At 35.3% G+C, this 20763-nt stretch overlaps 1 long non-coding RNA gene across 1 annotated transcript in view; it reads left to right on the top strand.

Moving 5' to 3' along the window:
- The window catches only part of LOC149160031 (uncharacterized), a 157483-nt gene that overhangs the window by 104712 nt on the left and 32008 nt on the right, over positions 1-20763 (top strand). Inside the window, exon 2 of the long non-coding RNA XR_016261187.1 lies at positions 16125-16402. This is a non-coding gene — a long non-coding RNA (uncharacterized LOC149160031). The remainder of the gene's footprint in view (positions 1-16124; positions 16403-20763) is intronic.

Genomic DNA, 20763 nt, shown 5'->3' with positions numbered 1-20763 from the left:
ATTAAATTAAAATTCTACATACTTATAAACTCTCAATATAAAAATGGCTCGAAAACAAAATCAATCTATTCTTTAATATAAACATAATTTTTAATGATGATACCATCTCTATTTTTGGTTGGTAGCACTATTTGTTCCCATTCACTTGAAATCATTTCTTTAGAAAAGTATTTAACTCGTTATTTTAAGAATTAGAATAAAGACCTGATCCAAATAACTTCCCTCAGATACAATCTCTAAAATGAAATGTCACTCTCAGATTCAATCTCTAAAATGAAACATCACTTTTAATGTGCTTTTGAGTTTTTATAACATTTATGTTTAATGTGATTTTACTAAGTTTCTATAACACTCTTGTTTATGTTATTAAAGTGACGAGTGACATATTTTTCTATTAGTTGTGTTTATGTTCTAGAGCTTATAAATTTGCAGGGACAAACAACATGATCAAAGGCACAATTTGGGAGAGCAGTTGTTATGGAGTCGTTAAGCTCGCCTATTATATTATCGCTAAACCTAAAAAAAATTAGGTGAAGTCCCATGTGTTGCCAAGAAAATATAGAAATAAGTAGCATAGAATATCTTGAACCTAAACCTAATCATGTTGTACAACTACCCATTCGAGGTAGCATTCCAGAGTGTCTCTTCACGTTGAGTTGGTTGTATCACTTTCATGGATGATCAACTCTACAAATTTTGGCATTACAAACTTGGGGAGAAAAAGAACGCAAAACCAACCCTCCTCCATTAACACCATCATCATGACATGGGTGAGAAGGAAGGAAAATAATTTATGGTATGTCTTCTACTCTGATTGGACCGACATGGAATGACTTTCCCCATCCAAAATCTACATCATTAAGAGGAAAGTGACACCACGTTGAAGCATTGAGCATGCCAACTCCTTCATTTTCTAATCTTGGAGGTTTCTTCACTTCCAAATAATCAATGGAAAATTTCACAAACTTATGAGTGATTGAGTTCTTGGCGTCCCTTATCAACCTTGCAACGTAACAAAGTGGGTATTTGACAAGATCCCTAGCTTTTGAAGCTGCACATGCATCTGTGAAAGCATTTCCATAATATGAAGATGGCAGTTGGGGGTTGATCCTAACACGTATGTGCACAACAAAAATAAATTTGACAGACCTTGAGGACCCAGAAAAACCAAGGGCCCTAGTCCTACATCTCCATACATGGGCCCCCACGGCTTCAAATGTTGTTATGAAATGAAGAGAAGAGTCTTCTGTTAGTATTTTAGGTTTTCCATATTTGTTCTTAAGTTGATCATCTTAAAATAAAATTCATCGGGGTTTCTAGATGCTTCTTTCTCTCGAAGCCTCTACATTATCAATAACAGTCTAAACCATCAGAAGGAAAGAAAGTGAAGAAAAGCATACAAACAAAGTAACATATGAACATGCATAAGAAAATGCACACCGATATATATAAATTGCACATACAACTATATCATAAATGAGAGATGCCACTATTGATCCATGCCATTTCACAAAAAGAAGATTATGGGTGATTATATGCAAATTTTCCTATTTGCAAACATTATGAGAAAGAATTTCAACCCAAAAATAATTTATCGAAAAAATAATATATAAAAAAATGTTGCATGGCATACCTAAATGTTTTCCTTCTTCTTGTGATAATCACGATCCCTAAGTACATAGTCCTTTTTTCCTCTAGTAACCCAAATTTATTCCTTTCAGCCCTGCATGGACAAAATGCTAATAGTCTAATGTTTTCTTCATAATTTATATTTCTAGGTTTCCAAAGTTTACAAACAAATATGCCAAAAATCATATTATTGTATTACCTTTTACAAAATAAATCACTCACTAAAAATTATAAGGAAGAAGAAATGCATTTGACAGGTGTGTTCCTTGTGAGTCTGTCACTTTACAACATTTCTTAACAACAACATAATTGAAAACTAGATAACGTAAATCTGCAAAGACAAAACAATTTAAAAATAGAAATAAAAACTTCTTTAGTGTACTCCTCATCATTATTGAGTGTCAGACACACAAGCTAGATACCATGATTACTGCCTAATGGGCCAATAAAGCAATAAGACTATATGTTTCTAATTAGTAACAAGTTAAACACAAACTTCATATAGTTCAAACCTCAAGTTGTCGAGTCGAGAGTTCAAACTTCGAGTTGTTGAGTTGATGTTGTTCAAAATTCAATTTAGGCTCTAAAGACCTTTGCTTCAGCTTCAACCTTCAGTCAATAAACATACATATTTCATGAAGTTTAGCCTGATAGGTGCAAAAGAAAAATGGATATTTTTTCTATCAATTTGTATCTCGAGTTTGGATTGCAAGCACGAAACTAATGGGGATTTTCAAAGCCCAAAAATGTCATGAATACTACTGAAAATCTAGCTATTTCTATTCTAATCCATACTGAAATATGGTTGAAGGAATAACAAGGAAAATTTGCAGCTAGTCCCTACCTTCAGACAATAATCCACAACTTTTTAAAAACTTTTAGAAGAAACAAAACAAAAAATGTGTCACAATTTGTTCAATCTATTCAAAACTAAAGGTATATATGTTCAAAAAATATAGTATAAACAAAACCAACAAATTTATTGAGCTAGAATGCAATAAATTTTCCAAAAACACAAACCTCAAGTTTCCAAAAGCATATTACATGAGAACTGTAATATAGCTACAAATGACCCATTTTTATATTCGGGATTAATTTGGCAAATTATAAACTTATTCTAAATGGAAAATGTATAAGGCAGAAAACCATTTCTATTAAAAAAAACTTATAAACAAGTCAAATTGCAACCAATGAAGTTTGAGCGTTAGGAATCACTCTTAAATGGAATATAAAATATAGAAAGGCTGACAGGTTGGTTTTCTTTGCTCCAATAGTCACATTTTTGAAATTTATTGTAAACATTTTCAATATGATTGTAATTCTTAAAATATCTTGAGAAATATGTTATATGAGATCGATTGGTTAGATGCTTGTGCTTTCGTTGTGCATTGGAGATCTTAATCAGAAGCGGTGAAGTTTTTGTAAGCGCCATAGTTTTTACATTGCATGGTCCATCAATTAGCATGTCCATTAGAATGAATTCACTTGGAATATTAAGGGAACGTCAAAATCATTACTTTATTTGGATCAAGCAAACTTTATAATGTGTATCTCCAAGCGAACGTCAAAATCATTACTTTATTTGGATTAAGCAAACTTTATAATGTGTATCGGGTGATATTGGTGATAAAATATATTTTTAATTTAAGAGAATTTTGAAAAACTAAAAAAGGGTTTATAAAGAAAAAAATGAGGTAATTGAATTTTATGAGAAATATTATAATGGATTTCTTTATTTCTATGTGCATGGATTTAGTTAGTGATTCTTACTTTCATGATCTATTGAAAAATTATGAATTTTGTACTATGCCCAAGAGAACCATATTAGAAATATATATATATATTTTATGGAACCTTGTGTTTAATGGGTTACAAGAGTTTTAAGTAGCATATGGTATTATGAGATAAAATTAAAAGGCTGAATTCTTTGTGAATAAGAAGGATGGTGCAATAATATTGCTTCTTATTTAAAAAAAATTAGTGGTATTATTCTTAAGCTTGGAATATTATGGAAATGAGATATAGTTATAGGGGAGAAATAATGATTAATGTTTAGTTGAGTCTAAACGTTTCAAAGTTATTAATGAAACTCCTATTGTAATGAGGAAAGTAGGAATTTTGGTATTACAGAAGTAACATGAGGAGTTATGGAAGAATATATTGAAGTAGAAGAAGCTATACAATGTTGGAAAATACAACGTGGCAACTTATTAAATAAATTTTCCTTAACTTTAATATTGATTTTTAAACTTTTTTAGTCTTCTTAGGTTATTTATTTAGATCTTTTCATCGAACAAATATCAAGAACAAAAAATAGTATCAACAGAGAACACAAAAATTAGGCACTCGACCAAGGAAAAACCTCTCCAAGCAGTAAACCTAAAAAACTCTTCTTCTCTTACAGAATCCACTTTCACTGCGATAAAAAAGACTGAAACCCTAGACCAAGTCCTCCTAGTACCATGTAATCTTTTTAAATATCAAAGCTTAATCCTGCATCAACCAACTTCCAGTTGCAACTTCGACCGCAACTTTTATCGCTGCAACTTCGACTTGCAATTTCATCTAATCATTTTGATTTGCAAATTCACCTTGTAGTTGTTGCAAAAACACTAATTTGTCTTCTTCAAAAGATCCTACATAGAGAAAGACAAGTGCTCCCAAGGTCAATGTCAAGCGAGGTCAAGGCAGAGTATTCCCTCTTTGAACAACTAGAGATTACACTTTGCTCTCCTGCAATTTGGATTTGCAATTTCAACCCTCTTTGTAGTTGTATAAACCCTGGAATTTCACATGTGTGAGAGAGAGATACAACCGAAAAAACAAGTTTTCATTAACTTCTTATTTCTAGACCTTCGCTCCACCCTCCTTATCTCTTCTAGCCTTAGTTCGAACCTTTTCAGAGAGATCAAACTTGTGAGTGAGTAAGTCCAAATGAGGTCAAGTTGTTCCTTTATATAGTCTTTCGAAGGGGTTGAACTCCATCCTTTAGGATGACTGGAAGTTGTCATGGCTAACTTGTACTTTTGGAGTATCCAGTACTTTCTAGACTTAAAAATAATTCTTTGTCGAATTACATTTTTCCCAAAAGGGTCTTATAAACATGATATTGACTCCTTTGACTCAAGACAATAAAGGTTGAGACCTAACAAACACTAGAAGCATGAAGAACATTCTTTTACCTAGATGACCATCAAAAGCATGAAACCCATGCTTTAATAATAATCAAATTTTCTTTTCTTCTTTTGTTTGTTACATACAATACATATTAAAATGTGTAAAATAACTATGATGAAGATTGAAACTAGTTACATTTCCAACATACAATATACACATACTAGAATTGTCCCTTTTTCATGGTGGTTCATGGACACTGAGTGGCCGTTACATCCACGAGAAAATTTCGGCAGATCAACATCGAAAGGAATCAAATTTCGTTGTCCAAATTAGCAGCGCCTAACCTTAAGGGTGTCGAAGATAATTGACCCTATGACCTCCCAATGAGTTAGGTACCAAGGCTATCATTGTCCTAATGAGTTTGGTAGCAAGACTAGAATTGTCCTAAACAATATAGTTTAAGAAATTACAAAAGAAAAATGTTCTCTGTGCAAGATGCAGTGCATGAACATAATAAAAATAGTGAAGTTTAGTGCATAGATACATTTGTCGAGGATAAAATTAGAAATTTATTTGCATTAATAACAACAAGTGAAGATAACTGCGTAGTGAAAGTTGAATTTAAATACGAAGTTGAATTAGCTTTTTTTGAAAAGTATATTTCAAAGCCTAAGTACGATAAAGATGAAAGTAGTTATGGATAAACTACAATCACTACAAAAATAAAATTTAGTAGAAAAAATCACGAAAATCATTAGAGTTCTTGAAAACTCTATGACAATTGAAAAAAAAGATGAAAGAAAACAAATATATTATTTTTTGTCTTACAAAGGTCGACAAAACAAATAATTCAATAAGAGATATCTGACGGAGGGTTACCCCTGCTTACACCCACAATATGCATATAAAAATGCATCCACACTTTTGTCCTAGGTATTTATCTCTCAAAGGAGTCAAATATTCAACTATCAAATGGTTAAGGCCCTCTTTATCCGTTCCTTTATATTGGAACTCAATCACCCTACTTAAACCTCCTATCGAAACTTTATGAACCCTCTAGCCTTCTTATAAGACTTTTATTAAAGCCTTTCATTAATCCTTGCTATCGGGATCTTTAAACCTTCACAACCTTCATTATCCCTTTAATGTCCGGATATATGTAACCTTCCCCTTTAATGCATTGGTTACATATGTTTTATCACATGCAATACTCTATCAGCACTCTTTCCCTTTATACACCTTTTAGAAAGGAAAACTACACAAACATACCCTTTTCCACCTCTGTACAGATTTTGCACAATTCTCAATGCTACCTCTATTACAATCGCTTGCGGCTCTTCCGTGGGTCATACATACATGTATGCCTCACCACTTTTCCAACTCTGATATGCAACTTTCAGAATAGTTAACATATGTTCTAGCCTGAAAAGGCTCTGCACCACACTTTCACAAATATAAAGGAAAACCCTGCCCGAACCCTTTGTTCAGACTTCAAGAACAATTCACCTGGATCTATATATCCATCGGCCCCACTCTTTTCTCTGACCCTTTCCATAGCTCCGATCTCTGAAACCTCCGATCACCGATCAACACTTTATCACTATCAACGTATTGACATTACAATAATCGCTAACCTTAACTCCTCCGTTTGCGAATTAATGATCAAATCACGACCGTCGATCTAGTTCGCAATCTGACACTTATGATTAACTCAGGCTATCGCATTTCACTCAACCTCAAGGGCATACCCCTTCCAATTCCATGCGCTGATCCGATATCCTTACGGATCCGATATGGATATAGGCCACTCTTTATCGGATTTCAAGTTTGGATTTCAAATCCGTCTATGTTTTATGTCGATTCTTAGTGTAAGTTGGTTTTTTCACTTGCAGGACTTAAACTGTATAATAAACTCTGCTAATGCGATATTTTGCTTTGCTCCTCAGCAACATCATTTGGACTGTTGATATTCCAAATCCAATGGCTACTGAGAACTGACACTTTACTCCTTCGCTCGTCCTTTTTTTCTTAGTTTTTACACTAAGTCTTTAGTTCTTCTGTGGTTTTCTCTTTTTCAAAGGTTTCAACCTTTCTACTATTTTACTACATGATTTGTCCTGAGCTTGGCTTTAATCCCTCTAATGGATTCAACGGCCCATTATGGTCCTCTGAATCGCTATTCTCTTACGTAGTTCTTCAGAACTCCGCCTTCTCCTTCCGCTACCCAGCTACCTCTGAGCTTTACTCTTCTCTGAAATCCCACTTCACTATTTCACCCCAGAGCTTCCCTCTGTTTCCTCAATTGGATTCAAGGATCCATTCATGATTCCTCTAAATCATTAGGTTCCTCTCCATCCTTTAGAATTTTGTCTGCAACCTATTACAATGCCTACGAATTCACAAGTAGTTCATTCATGAAATACTCTTCAACACATTGACAGAGTCAGGAATAAGCATCTATATATATGAATATAAAAAATCAATTACATATCCGAGACTTTGTGTCTCGCACAGGCCTATTCTTCAATATCGTGGCCTCCCTTTTTTGCTCTGCCAATAAGCTTACATTTATGCCAGAAATTTTTGTTGAACTAATCCTGGTTTGACTCCTAAATCTACTGAACTGACTCCTAAATCCTCTATCCTCTACGTCCACTTCTAATCTCCATTTAATTCCTAAGAGCTTTCCTTAGTTCCTCAAATCATCGAACTTCTCAAAGAGTCCTAATTGACTTTAGACTCTTTTGTCATTATTTCCCACTCATGTTCTCATTTATTCAAGAGCATTTACAAACATCTCACATTTTCTAATTAAATCACTTAAAAGACTAAATATTACATTAACTTGAGACTTAGGAAACTAACTTCTGTAAAACAAATTAACCTGTATGTCTACCTAATCACAATGATTTTCTCTTGGGTTGAATGCTCATGCATTAGAATCCCATAGTAGAATATATTCATTTTCTCTTGATCATGTATCTTCTGATCTTTCTCTTCTTGGATCCCATACTTTGTTTCGTAATTGCCCAAATGTCTTCTTCCTTTGTTGTTGCTGCACTTCTACTACCTTTTGCTCCATCTTATTCTTCTTTTCAATCAGGTTCAAACTTTGATTGATCATGCATCCTGATATTACCATTTTCCTCCATTTGGACTGCTTCATCATCAGTTGCCACATTTCTTCAATTTCTTTTTCCATCACATCTTTGGGCTGGTCCATACTCTACCACTTACTTCTTTGTTTCAGGTTGTTGTTGTTGTCTCCTAGTTATTCAATCTGTTGTTCTTCTTCTTGCTCTATTATTCTTGTTGCCTCCCTATAACCCTTACCCTCTTGCAATGAATAATGATTTTCCAGCATTCTCACCAGCAATTTAGCATTTTTTTCTCCATGGATTAAATACTTCCACAAAACCTTCTTCTTTCATCTTTATTTGGCTACTCATATGTGCCAATTTTCCTTCAGTATCTGCAACAAAACTTGCATTCACAAAACAATTGTTAAAATAAAAAACATAAGGCTTCAGTGTCTTATCTTCCTTTGGCAACAATACAGTTTGTTGCTCTGTTTCTTTCCCCTCTATCAATACATCAATATGCTGATTTGAATTCTCAAAAGAACTCATGAGACTGTTAACTAATCTCTGTTCAACACCATCTGTCTTAATGATGTCTTCCTTCTCTTGTCCACCATATTGAACTCCTTCCTTTGTAGTGTCAATCTGCTGAACTTTCATATCCATCTCCTTTTCTTATGATTGTCATTCAATCTCTCTTGAACATATATTCTCTATTTTTCCAACTCCCTTCTTTGAAAGTCTAATCTTCTATATAATTCAATAATTTCAATTGGAGTACAATTTGGAAATTTCACACAGTTTTCCAAACGTTCCTTTGTTATTGATAAATCATCACATGTCCTTTCTCCCTTTGCTAAGTCTTTTGCATAGACTTTTTCTTCCTTAACATCTTTCAGTAGATGTCCTTCTCCTTTTCTGACTGTATCAACAGTTTCCATGGTTTTTCCCAATGTGCTTATCATCATGGTGAATTGATCATCCTTTACTATGTTTTAAACTAACATAGTCTCTTCTTCAAGTTTGCCTTCAATCTCTTGTTGTTTATCTTCCCCAAGAGCTATCCTTGTCTCACCATCTACATTATCATTCTCCTCTATGTTAGCTTCTATAGACTCATCCATAGACTTTTCCTTCTGTGTGCAGTCAAATTCTTCTTTTTCTAAGAAGTTTTCTTTGTCACCTTTCACTTCTAGATCTTCATCTACTCTGAAGATATCTTCAAAAGACTACTTTTCTCCTGCAATATCTGCCATCATACACAAACTATCAGTTTTAATAATATAAGAATTTGTGGTCTCACTTGATGGTTCAACCATCATATCCCCTTATTGTTCTAAATCCTTCATATGATTCAGAAATTCTTCGATGGTCTGTTCTTAAATCTCCTCAAGCCCTTCACTTGATTGCTTGATAACTTTCTCCAATTATATATGAGACCTATCTATCTCATCTTCTTCCAAAGAAGAATTTAGATTTTGCTTGTGTTCTTCCTTCTTGATGACACTATTAGAAAATTGTCCTTCTTTACATGTTTCACCTGCAAACATACACAAATTGTAAGATTTAAAACCATGTGACCCTTTGCCCTCACTTGAAGTTTCAATCTTCAAATCCTCATCTCCACTTTTTCCTAGAATTTCTCCCTGTTCTGGTTCACAAATGGACTCTTCCATTTCTAACTCAACTTCCTTGAGTTTTCCCTTCAGCCACTTTACTTGATTTTGCTGTAGCTTTCTTTGTGTTTCATGCCAATTTAGTGGCTTCTTCCTTAAGACCCAACCTTGCCTCCGGTTTTCCTCTAGCATTCTTCTTAATGCATCAAGTTGTTATTTTAACTCGGAAACCTCTTTGTCAATTTCCTATTGACTCATCCTCTTGCCATTTTCCTTCGCATCCCCTTTCCTCATCTTTCTTCTATTGTGGCTTCTCTCTGAACCTCTACTATGACTATCAGTAGCCATATTCTCCTCCTCTTTCTTCATGAGCTCCTCACTCATCTTCGATAAGCCTCTGCAACAACTAGTCCTCCTCACTACAATCTTACCTCACTAAGCTCTCCTCACTTAGTCTTTTGGTAAGTATGGGTCCTCTATCTGGAACCTACTCCTGAGCAACACCATTCCTCCTTCTAGGCTTTTGCAATCTCTCACTCTCTCTTGAGAACACTTCAGCTGCCCTGTCTGTCTAATCTCTTGTTGTACTCTTCAGGTTCACTGCCACTTTTCCTTCAGAGTGTTTTCCTTACTCTGTCTTCAAGAACACATATGGTTCTCCTCTCACAGCTTCTCTTGCTGCCCTTTGTTCAGATGCTTCATCTGCAACCACAATCTTCGATTTCAGTTTGAAACAAAACACATTATCTTACCTCCAAGATCTATGTATGATCTTGTTCTCCCATTCTTCTTTACTTTGAATGGATTGTCCTCTGTTTGGTCTCCAAGTCCTCTTTCCTTCATAACTTGTACTAAGAAATCTTGCTCTCACTTTTCTTCAAGGAATCCTCTATTCCTGTCTACTCCAAGCCTCTGCTAGAACTGCTACAATCTCCCAAGAACTCCAAAAGTTCTCTCACAATGTTTTGTTGTAGCCTCTATCATTCATCAATTAACTTATGCACATTACCTTCTTCTTTGTGCAATCTCCTTTTCATAGGAAACCTTTCCCCGCGCTGATTACAATTCTACTCCGATAACAAATGATACAGGGTTACCCCCACTTACACCCATAGTATGCATATAAAAATTCATCTACACTTTTGTCCTAGGTATTCAATTCTCAGAGGAGTCAAATCTTCAACCATCAAATGGTTAAGGCCCTCTTTATCTGTTCCTTTATATTTGAAGTCAATCACCCTACTTAAACTTCCTATCGAAACTTTATCAACCATCGATCATTCTTATACGACTTTGATTAAAGCCTTTCATTAATCCTTCCTATTAGGACCTTTAAACCTTCATAACGTTCATTATCCCTTTAATGCCCACATATATGTAACCTTACCCTTTAATGCATTGGTTACATATGTTTTATCACATGAAATACTCTATCAGCACTGTTTTCCTTTATACACCTTTTACAAAGGAAAACTACGCAAACATACCCTTTTTCACCTCTGTACGACTTCTGTACATTTCCCGAGGCTACCTCTATTGCAATCGCTATCGACTTTTCCACGGGTCATACATACATGTATGCCTCACCACTTCTCTGACTCTAATATGCGACTATTGGAATAGTTAACATATGTTCTAGCCTTAAAAGGCTCGACACAACACTTTCACGAATACGAAGGAAAACCCCGCCTGAACCCTTTGTTCAGACTTGAAAAGCAATTAACCCGGATCTATATATCCGTCGACCTCGGTCTTCGCTCCGACCCTTTCCACGGCTCCGACCTTAGAAACCTCCAATAGCCAATCAATGCTTTATCGCTTTCAGCACATCGACATTCCAATAACCAGTAACCTTAACTCCTCCGATTGCGAATTAGCGATCAAATCACGACCATCGATGTGGTTCACGATCCGACAGTTGTGATTAACTCGCACTATCACATTTTTCTCAACCTAAAAGCTAGACCCCTCCCACTTCCATGCACCGATCCGCTATCCTTACGGATCTGATATGGATATAGGCTACTCTTTATAGGATTTCAAGTTTGGATTTCAAATTCGACAATGTTTTACACTGATTCTTAGTGTAAGTTTGGTTAAATAGTTAAAAAATTTCCACAACCCATTATGGTCCTCTGAATCACTCTTCTCTTGCATAGTTCTTCAGAACTCTGCCTTCTGCTTTCATTGCTCAGCTACCTCTGAGCTTTACTCTTCTATGAAATCTAACTTTGCTATTTCACCCCAAAGCTTCCCTCTGTTTTCTCAATTGGATTCAAGGATCCATTCATGATTCCTGAATCATTCTATTCCTCTATGTCCTTTATAATTCTAACTGTGACCTGTTATCGAGCCTACAAATTCACAAGTAGTTCATTCATGAAATAATTTGTCACACGCTCACATAGTCAAGAATAAACATCTATATATATAAATATAAATAGTCAATTACATATACGAGACTCTGTGTCTCGCACAGGCATGTTCTTCAATATCATGGCCTCCCTTTGATCCTTTGCTATAACTATCAGTAGCCATCTTCTTCTCCTCTTTCTTCATGAGCTTCTCACTCATCTGGAATAAGACTCTACAATTGCTAGTCCTCCTCACTCCAATATTACCTCACTAAGCTCTCCTCACTCAGTATTTTGGTAAGTACGGGTCCGCTGTTTGGAACCCCCTCCTGAGAAACATCTTTTCTCCTTCTAGGCTTTTTCAATCTCTCACTCTCTCTTGAGAACACTTCAATTTTCCTCTCTGTCCAATCTCTTGTTAGATTCTTCAGGTTCACTGCCACTTTTCCTTCAGAGTGTTTTCCTTACTCTATCTTCAAGAACACATCTGGTTCTCCTCTCACAACTTCTCTTGTTGTCCTTTGCTGAGATGCTTCATCTGCAACCACAATATTTGATTTCAATTTGAAACAAAACACACTATCCTACCTCCAAGATCTATGTATGATCTTGTTCTACCATTATTTGTACTTTGAATGGATTGTCCTCTGTTTGGTCTCCAAGTCCACTTTCCTTCAGAACTTGTACTAAGTAATATTGCTCTCACCATCTGCATTAACATTCTCCTGCATTCTTTTTGGTTGAAAAATGTACTCTTCCATTTCCAATTCAGCTTCCTTGAGTTTTCCCCTCAGCCGATTTACTTGCTTTTGTTGTAGCCTTCTCTATATCTCATGCCATTCCACTATCTTCTTCCTCAAGACCCAACCTTGTCTCTGGTTTTCCTCTAGTATTCTTCTTAATGCATCAAGTTGTTCTTTTAACTCGGTAATATCTTTGTCAATTTCCTCTTGACTCATCCTCTTTCCATTTTCCAAGCTCAGGGGGAATCATGCAGTAAAACAACAGAAAGGCTGAAACCTTTGAAGAATAGCAAAACCACAAAAGAACTGAAGACTTAGTGTAAAAACTAAGTAAAAAGGACGAACATAGAAGTGAAGTGTTAGTACACGACAACAGTTGGATCTTATGGATCAATGGTCCAGATGATGTCACTGAGGAGCAATGGAATATCGCATCGGCAAGGTTATTTATGTAATTTTGGCCCACAAGCAAAAATCTCGACTTACACTAAAGACAAGTGCAAAACATAATCAGATTTGAAATTCGGACTTGAAATCCTATACAGAGTGACCTATATCCATATCAGGTCCATAAGGACATTGGATCGATGCATGGAAGTGGAAAGGGTCTAGCCTTGAAGAACAGGCCTGTGCGAGACACAAAGTCTTGGATATGTAATTGACTGTTTATATTTATATATATAGATGTTTATTCCTGACTGTGTCAATGTGTTGAAGAGTATTTCATGAATGAACTACTTGTGAATTCATAGGCTCTGTAACAGGTGGCAGACATAATTCTGAAGGATGTAGAGGAACATAATGGTTCAGAGGAATCATGAATGGATCCTTGAATCCAATTGAGAAAATAGAGGGAATATTTGAGGTGAAATAGCGAAGTAAGATTTTGTAGAAGAGTAAAGCTCAGAGGTAGTTGAGTAGCGGAAGTAGAAGGTGGAGTTCTGAAGAACTACCCAAGAGAAGAGCGATTTGGAGGACCATAATGGGTCGTTGAATCCATTAGAGGGATTAAATCCAAGCTCAGGAGGAATTGCATAGTAAAACAACAGAAAGGTTGAAACCTTTGAAGGAAAGCAAAAGCATAAAAGAACTGAAGACTTAGCATAAAAACTAAGTAAAAAGGAGGAGCGAAGGAGTAAAGTGTCAGTGCTTAGCAGCCGCTGGATTTGGAAGATCAACGACGGTTGTGATTAACTCATGCGATCACGTTTCGCTCAGCCTCAAGGCTAGACCCCTTCCACTTCCATGCGCCAATCCGATATCCTTACAGATCCGATATGGATATAGGCCACTTGTTATAGGATTTCAAGTCCGGATTTCAAATCTAACTATGTTTTATGCCAATTCTTAGTGTAAGTTGGGTTTTTCACTTGTGGGACTTAAATTGTGTAATAAACTCTATCGTGCGATATTTTGCTTTGCTCCTCAGCAACATCATCTAGACTGTTGATCTTTCAAATCCAATGGCTGCTGAGCACTCACACTTTACTCCTTTGCTCCTCCTCTTTTACTTAGTTTTTAGGCTAAGTCTTTAGTTGTTCTGTGGTTTTGCTCTTCTTCAAAGGTTTCGGCCTTTCTGTTATTTTACTGCGTGATTATTCCTGAGCTTGGATTTAATACCTTTATTGGATTCAATGACCCATTATCGTCCTTCGCATCACTCTTCTCTTGCGTACTTTTTCAGAACTCTGCCTTCTACTTCCGCTGCTCAGCTACCTCTGAGCTTTACTCTTCTGCGAAATCTCACTTGCTATTTCACCCCAGAGCTTCCCACTGTTTCCTTAATTGGATTCAAGGATCCATTCATGATTCCTTTAAATCATCCCATTCCTCTGCGTCCTTCAGAATTATGTTTGCAACCATTACAGAGCCTATGAACTCACAAGTAGTTCATTCATGAAATACTCTTCAACACACTGACACAATCAGGAAAAAACATCTATATATATAAATATAAACAGTCAATTACATATCCAAGACTGTGTGTTTCGCACAAGCTTGTTCTTCAATATCGTGGCCTCCCCTTTGTACTTTGCCTGTAGGCTTACATTTATGCCATAATGTTCTATTGAACTAATCCTCATTTGAATCCTAAATCTACCTAACTAACTCCTAAATCCTCTATCCTCTACGTCCACTTTTAATATCTAGTTAATTCCTAAGAGCTCTCCTTAGTTCCTCGAATCATGGAACTACTTAAAGAGTCTTAACTGACTTTAGACTCTTTTGTCATTATTGCCCAGTCATGTTCTTATTTATTCGAGAGCATTTACAAACATCTCACATTATCTAATTAAATCACTTAAAAGACTAAATATTACATTAACTTGAGACTTAGGAAACTAACTTCCCTAAAACACATTACCCCCCTATGTCTACTTAATTACAATGATTTTCTCTTGGGTTGAATGCTCCTGCATCAATATCTAAGGTACAATGAGATGGAGAGAAAAACTAGATGAAGATGACAATGAAATTAAGTAAATATTGAAGAAGAATATATATTGACAATGAAAGTAAGTAAATATTGAAGAAAAAATATATATGTTGAGTGCATGTGTTGGAGTAAACGGGAAAAAAAGATGTACCTATAGAGCTAAGAACAATACACAAGAAAAAATAACATTTAATTGATCTAAGTGTAGCAAGGCTAGCTAGACCAACAATGGTCATTACCAAGTGGAAGTTGTTACTACTAGTGATTGTAATAGTTCAGATAAAGCGGGAGCGTTAAACTATAATCTCTCTCATTAATTAAAATAGTAGGATAATTAATTGTTAGTTTCAGTCATTTTTAAAAAGATATTGTATTGAGCTTAGAGCTTAAGTATGTTCGTTTTTCTTAAAATAAAAATAACATATTTTTTAAAGAAAACTATTTTAAAATAAAAATAAAATATTCTCTAAATAGAAAATTAATATCCAATAATGCTATGCATATTTAATTAGTTATCCATATGACCTAATATAATTTCATGTAAAGTAATTAGAAGTAAAAAAAATATATATGAATAAGATTTAACATGTGATTTAACATGTGATATGAGCTTGATATATATCTATATATAAGAAAACAAATGTTAAAAACATATTTTAATATTGTATAGAATAGAATTTGAAATATGGGTTATGCATAAAATATTTTAATATGAATTAATATGGACTTAATATATTAATAAAAAAAGAACAATTTAATGTGTGTTGTTAAAATCGCTTAATGTACATGTTATGTAATTTCTATAACATTCAAAACTACAATTTAAACAATAAAAAATTACACATTGTCTTGATCCCTCTATCATATTAAATCTTTATTTAAGATAGATCTATATTGGTTTCTTGTTAATCGAAGTAATACGATAATTAATTATTAATTTGAGCCTTCTAAACATTTTTAATTAATTTTCTTTTAGAAAATTCATGGAAATCCTTCATATTTTTAGAAGTGGTTAATATTTTACTAGTCTAAATTATTCCTCATTCCTCATCTAGGTAAAATATCTTTGCATTACCTATTTGCATTACCAAGAGTATACTGAGCATTTTTCCTCATTCCCTCTCTGCTTCGCTATAAAATCTTTTCAGGGGGATCTGGCTCAAACTCGGACCTGTACTCGTGGGCAATTTCTTTTCTGAGTTCCACCAACCGAAACCTGTAACTCACCGATGATTTCGTTACTGAGTACCACCAATTCTGTTCTATCGACGTAGAAAAGCACTACGAGTAGTAGGTGATCATGATCGTGTGTTGGGAAGGACGTGAACCACGAGCAATCATGTTCACCAAACTGGGGGGAAGATACAGATCTAAGAAGTTATAACACCTTGTTCAACGCAGGAATCTTTACTACGTGAAGAATATGGTAGGTGAGGTTTTCAGGAATTATTTTTCCAATAAATAAAAGTTTTGGAAAGACATTATTTTATGTAGAGCATAAAAGTGTTTAAATCAATGTAACAGATTTTATCTCCAATCCTTTTCAATGGGCAAGTATGATAAATCCTAGTAAATTTAAGCAAGTTGGATCTTCTCCTCTCTGTTAGCTATCCTCTATGTTAGCTAAATTTGCTTAGTAGTAATAACTAATTAGGATTTTGACTTAGCAAAATACAATTTTCCCGCGATATTACTTACTCTCGGGTCTTCAATTCTGTATTAAACTAGAATATGGATTAACTAAAAGTAGTTGTGCCCTTCTATGCTTAAATGTGCATTTTATTCAAATCTCTAGAATAGCTCCTCTACTATTTCTTTCCTTCAGATGCCAAATATGTAAGCACGATTACTCCCAAGCACCTTTACCTCCATTGCCTGTAACTGTGTTGGTGAATTAAGCACTTCCTTCTTTCAGCCACATCTCTTAAATGATACAGGTATCAAACTCTGCACTTAACGTCCCTTGCAAGATGCAAGTATCTACTCATTTGGACAAGATTATCGAAAGGCGTTCATACCTTTCGATTTGGATGAATCTCCACCAAATCACAATACCACGATTTTACATAGAGGCAACGACTCCTTTTCAGCTTTCGCACAGGTGGGTTTCTTCCTCTCGCACTTGTTCTCTATCTCTATTCTTTCTCTGTCCCTCTCCTGAGCCCTTTGAGCTCTATTTCTTACTTTTAAAATTTTGCACACAATATTGGACAAAATATTTTCTAGTAAAATGAAGATTTTTTTTTGGGCATTTGTCTCTATTCCTAAAGTATCTAACAATTCATCTAGACACTTGTTATTGTTACAAAAACCTACTTGGAAAAATACCAGCATAGTCCATCTTAAATACGGATCTAACATGACCCTAGAGGGATCCAATTTCTTCACCTGCAAATTTTTTTAGGAGCCGACATTATTTAAATGGTTTGTATAGTTTTTCTTTAAGGTTTTTTATTTTATTTTTTTATTTTGGCAGACATGAGCAAAATTTCAACTTTGATGATGGACGAACAATGTTACACATCATAACGGACTATAGAATAAGCCTGTCAGCTCAACTAGCTCACCAAAACAGTCTATGAGCATAACGTCCCATATTCATTCTAGAATCAGGTCATATTTATTCACATGAGAAAATCACTATTTTTAAGTTGTACAAAATCAAAGCAAGTGAAAAGCCATTTTTCCTCCCAAAATTTTATGGCCCTCTTGGGTCTAGGCAAAGTTTGTTGACCTGTGTTTTGATTCTCTTCCAGCAAACTCCCTAGATAGAAAGATTTCATGGCATCCTCGTCACGTGTTTCCAATCAGTTGAAATTCTCTAGGATCCCAAAATGTATGTTGTTGCTATCTTCTAACATGTTTCCATTGTTGCCCTATTTGATGCAGAAGCATCCAACTCAGGGAGGTCATTGCTGGAGTGTTTTTCTTTGCAAACAGATATGTTTCAGTTAGTTTTTATTTTCATTTAAAATTTCTAGTAATGGTTGTCTCAGCCACTCTTAGTTTTTGTTTACGTTCTCTTTTATCTTTTTTATTTTAAAATTTACTTTTAGATTACAGTTAAGAAAGGACAGTTGTCAAAGAATAACCAAATGTAACTACTGACAGTTTGATAACTGTGCAATGATCTTTACAAAACAGAGAAAGGAAACAGTTATTGTAATGTTTTTGACCATCATAGCATTGAATAGAAACAAGCGAGAAATTGTTTTGACCATCTGAATCCATACACTACAGCCTGAATATTTTCTTTCTAACTTAACAAAAGACCATTGAATTATTTCATAACGAAGATAGGGAAATGAATAGTTAATACATTAGCAAACAGAGTACATGGACAAATTCAGACAAACAGAGGCATGAGCTTGCAGACAAATCAAATAAATCACTATCGAAGGAATGAACACATAGTTACAGGTACCAAACAGAACTCATATAAATTCCTCTATTCTATTTAATTGTTAACAGAAATCATTGTATATACATATATATCAAAAATTGAATATCAACAGTCTAACATACAGTTTCCAGTTACAAACAAACCATGAGGATAGAGTTGACGGTGGCAAGAACAACTGTGAGGTCACCATAGGACCATAATCTTAAAGTTCATAATTTAAATAGCCGGAAGCATAAATATACAGTGAGGCCGAAGCCACAGTAAGGCTAGGATACACCTAGGCCGAAGCCATACCCTTAACTACAGACCCATAAAACACCACTAGCAGTTAATACCTCGGACAAACAGACAAAGAAATAATAAAGAGCGACCCTACTGGTGAGCACCAGTATTGCAACAATAATATTGCAACTCCTGGGGCTTCTTTATTTACATTTATTAACTCGGTAGTTCGTAAAAAACTTGGAAGTGATGGTGTTGTATGCACAAGTACTAACTCTTACAACAGCTTGTCACTTGGTCAGCTGGCGCAAGTTCGCTATGAGCTTAAGCCAACTTCTATGAATTCTCAGAAGAACCTTTTAACTGTGATAAAAGAAATCTAACTCTACATGGGCTATTCTATTTGCACAAAGAGAAAGAAAACTGAAATGTAACGCAAACACTAGCAAACCCTAATTTACCTATTAACCCTACTTTTGCAGGAAAAGAGGTGAAAACTGCTGAAATGAGTGCCATTGACTACTGAAAATGTAAATTTCATTTATTCAAGCTACTTCTGAAAATAAATGAGAAGAAAACATATTTTTGTGCTTTTGAGTGTTTTTATGTGAAATTATTATTCTTGTGATTTATCTGGTTGTGATTGTGTAGAGGTTTGGTGGCAAAGGAAGAGGGAGTTGTCTTTGTCAGAGAGTGAGGGAGGTGTGGAGAGGTCCTAAGAAGCCCCTAGTACCCTTCTGAAGACTTCCATAGTGATCGTACTTCGAAAAATCACTCACAGGAAATTCTACAGGAGGCTGTAGGAGATCTACAAGAGGAGCTACAAGAGGAGGCTGAGAGCTATTTTTGGAGTTTTGAAGGTGGAAAAATGATGGAAAATGGGAAGTGAAGGCCAGATGAAGGTGTTGTTGTGTCTAGAACTTGTCAAGGAGGATTAAGAATGAAAGTGATGGTTGGATTCGTTCAAGTGGTAAGAAAGCAGCTTTATGGAGAAAAACACAGAACTTAGGGCAGTGTGGTGAAATGCTACAAATGACTTGGGAAATCTATGAGAAGTGAGCTGGTGCTGGCTCGTTTATGGATGTATGGTGAGTTGAGGTATCCTACAGGCGATCTGCACATTTACTTACAAAAATTGTTCAAAGAAAGGACTAAAAACTGAAATTTCTCTAGTTTGACCTAATTTCTGACCTAAAACCAAAAAATGCTGAATAATAACCTGTGAACAGAAAAGCATGTAGAGAGATCTATGGTAAAATAACATGAAATGACCTATGCAACTGAATCTGAACCAATATCAATCTTTCCAAATCAAGTTATCACACTAGCAGTTGCATGGAAGAGAAAAAACTGTGTTTTCGGTGGAAGCAGTAGTGCTTTGACCTCAAATCATAGTCACAGGAAGGGAGAAAGGAGATCAGGGCCTGCTATTGGCCTTTCTGAATCTTTTTCGGTCACTGCAATAACCTACTTGATCAACTGAACCAAGAACAACTATACTAGCCATCAAAATCAACCTAATCTAACAAAGTAAAATGAATCTATGCAAGAGAAATTAACTCATGAACTGAAGCAAAAACATATAAGTACAGAGTAGGAGGTGTTGGGCAGCTTGGGTTGGGCCTTAACCCAAGTGCTTTAGCCCTCTGAAAGAGATCAGTGCTGGCTTAAAAACCGTTTCATCTTCATTATCGAAAATAACAGTCACATTACATAAACTATTCCAAAAAAGGAACTCAAAAATGAGTTGAACACAATGCTGCAAAAAAGTGCGAAAATCTACTAATAACTAGCTAACCTACTGAGGCTCTAAGCCCCCCTATTTATACAAATGGAATCCTTTAACAACGCTCCTAAAATCAAGGAGCTTAGCTTCTCAAAACTGGAGATAATCAACAATCCTTCTTTACTTGCTCGGCTGCCCCTTGGATGCACTAATGTGGCTACTTGTGCTCCATGTTTTTTATGGAGAATTCGAGGTAAGGGTTCATAAGTGAAGGGGAAACTTCCATACAAATCCTCTTCCCTATTTCCGTTGAATATTGGCTGCCAAATGCTCATTAATCCTTTGAATTTGTCCAAAAATTGACCAAAAATCTGCATAAAGCACACATTAAACTTCATGGCATAATGACTAACCCAATTCACTCTATTATCATAAA

The sequence above is a fragment of the Pinus tabuliformis genome, chromosome 5_2 (assembly GCF_031772625.1).
Source record: "Pinus tabuliformis cultivar Carrire ecotype Pingquan chromosome 5_2, CPIR1, whole genome shotgun sequence".
NCBI classification, from domain to species: domain Eukaryota; kingdom Viridiplantae; phylum Streptophyta; class Pinopsida; order Pinales; family Pinaceae; genus Pinus; species Pinus tabuliformis.
This window is presented reverse-complemented; position numbering and strand designations above follow the sequence as displayed.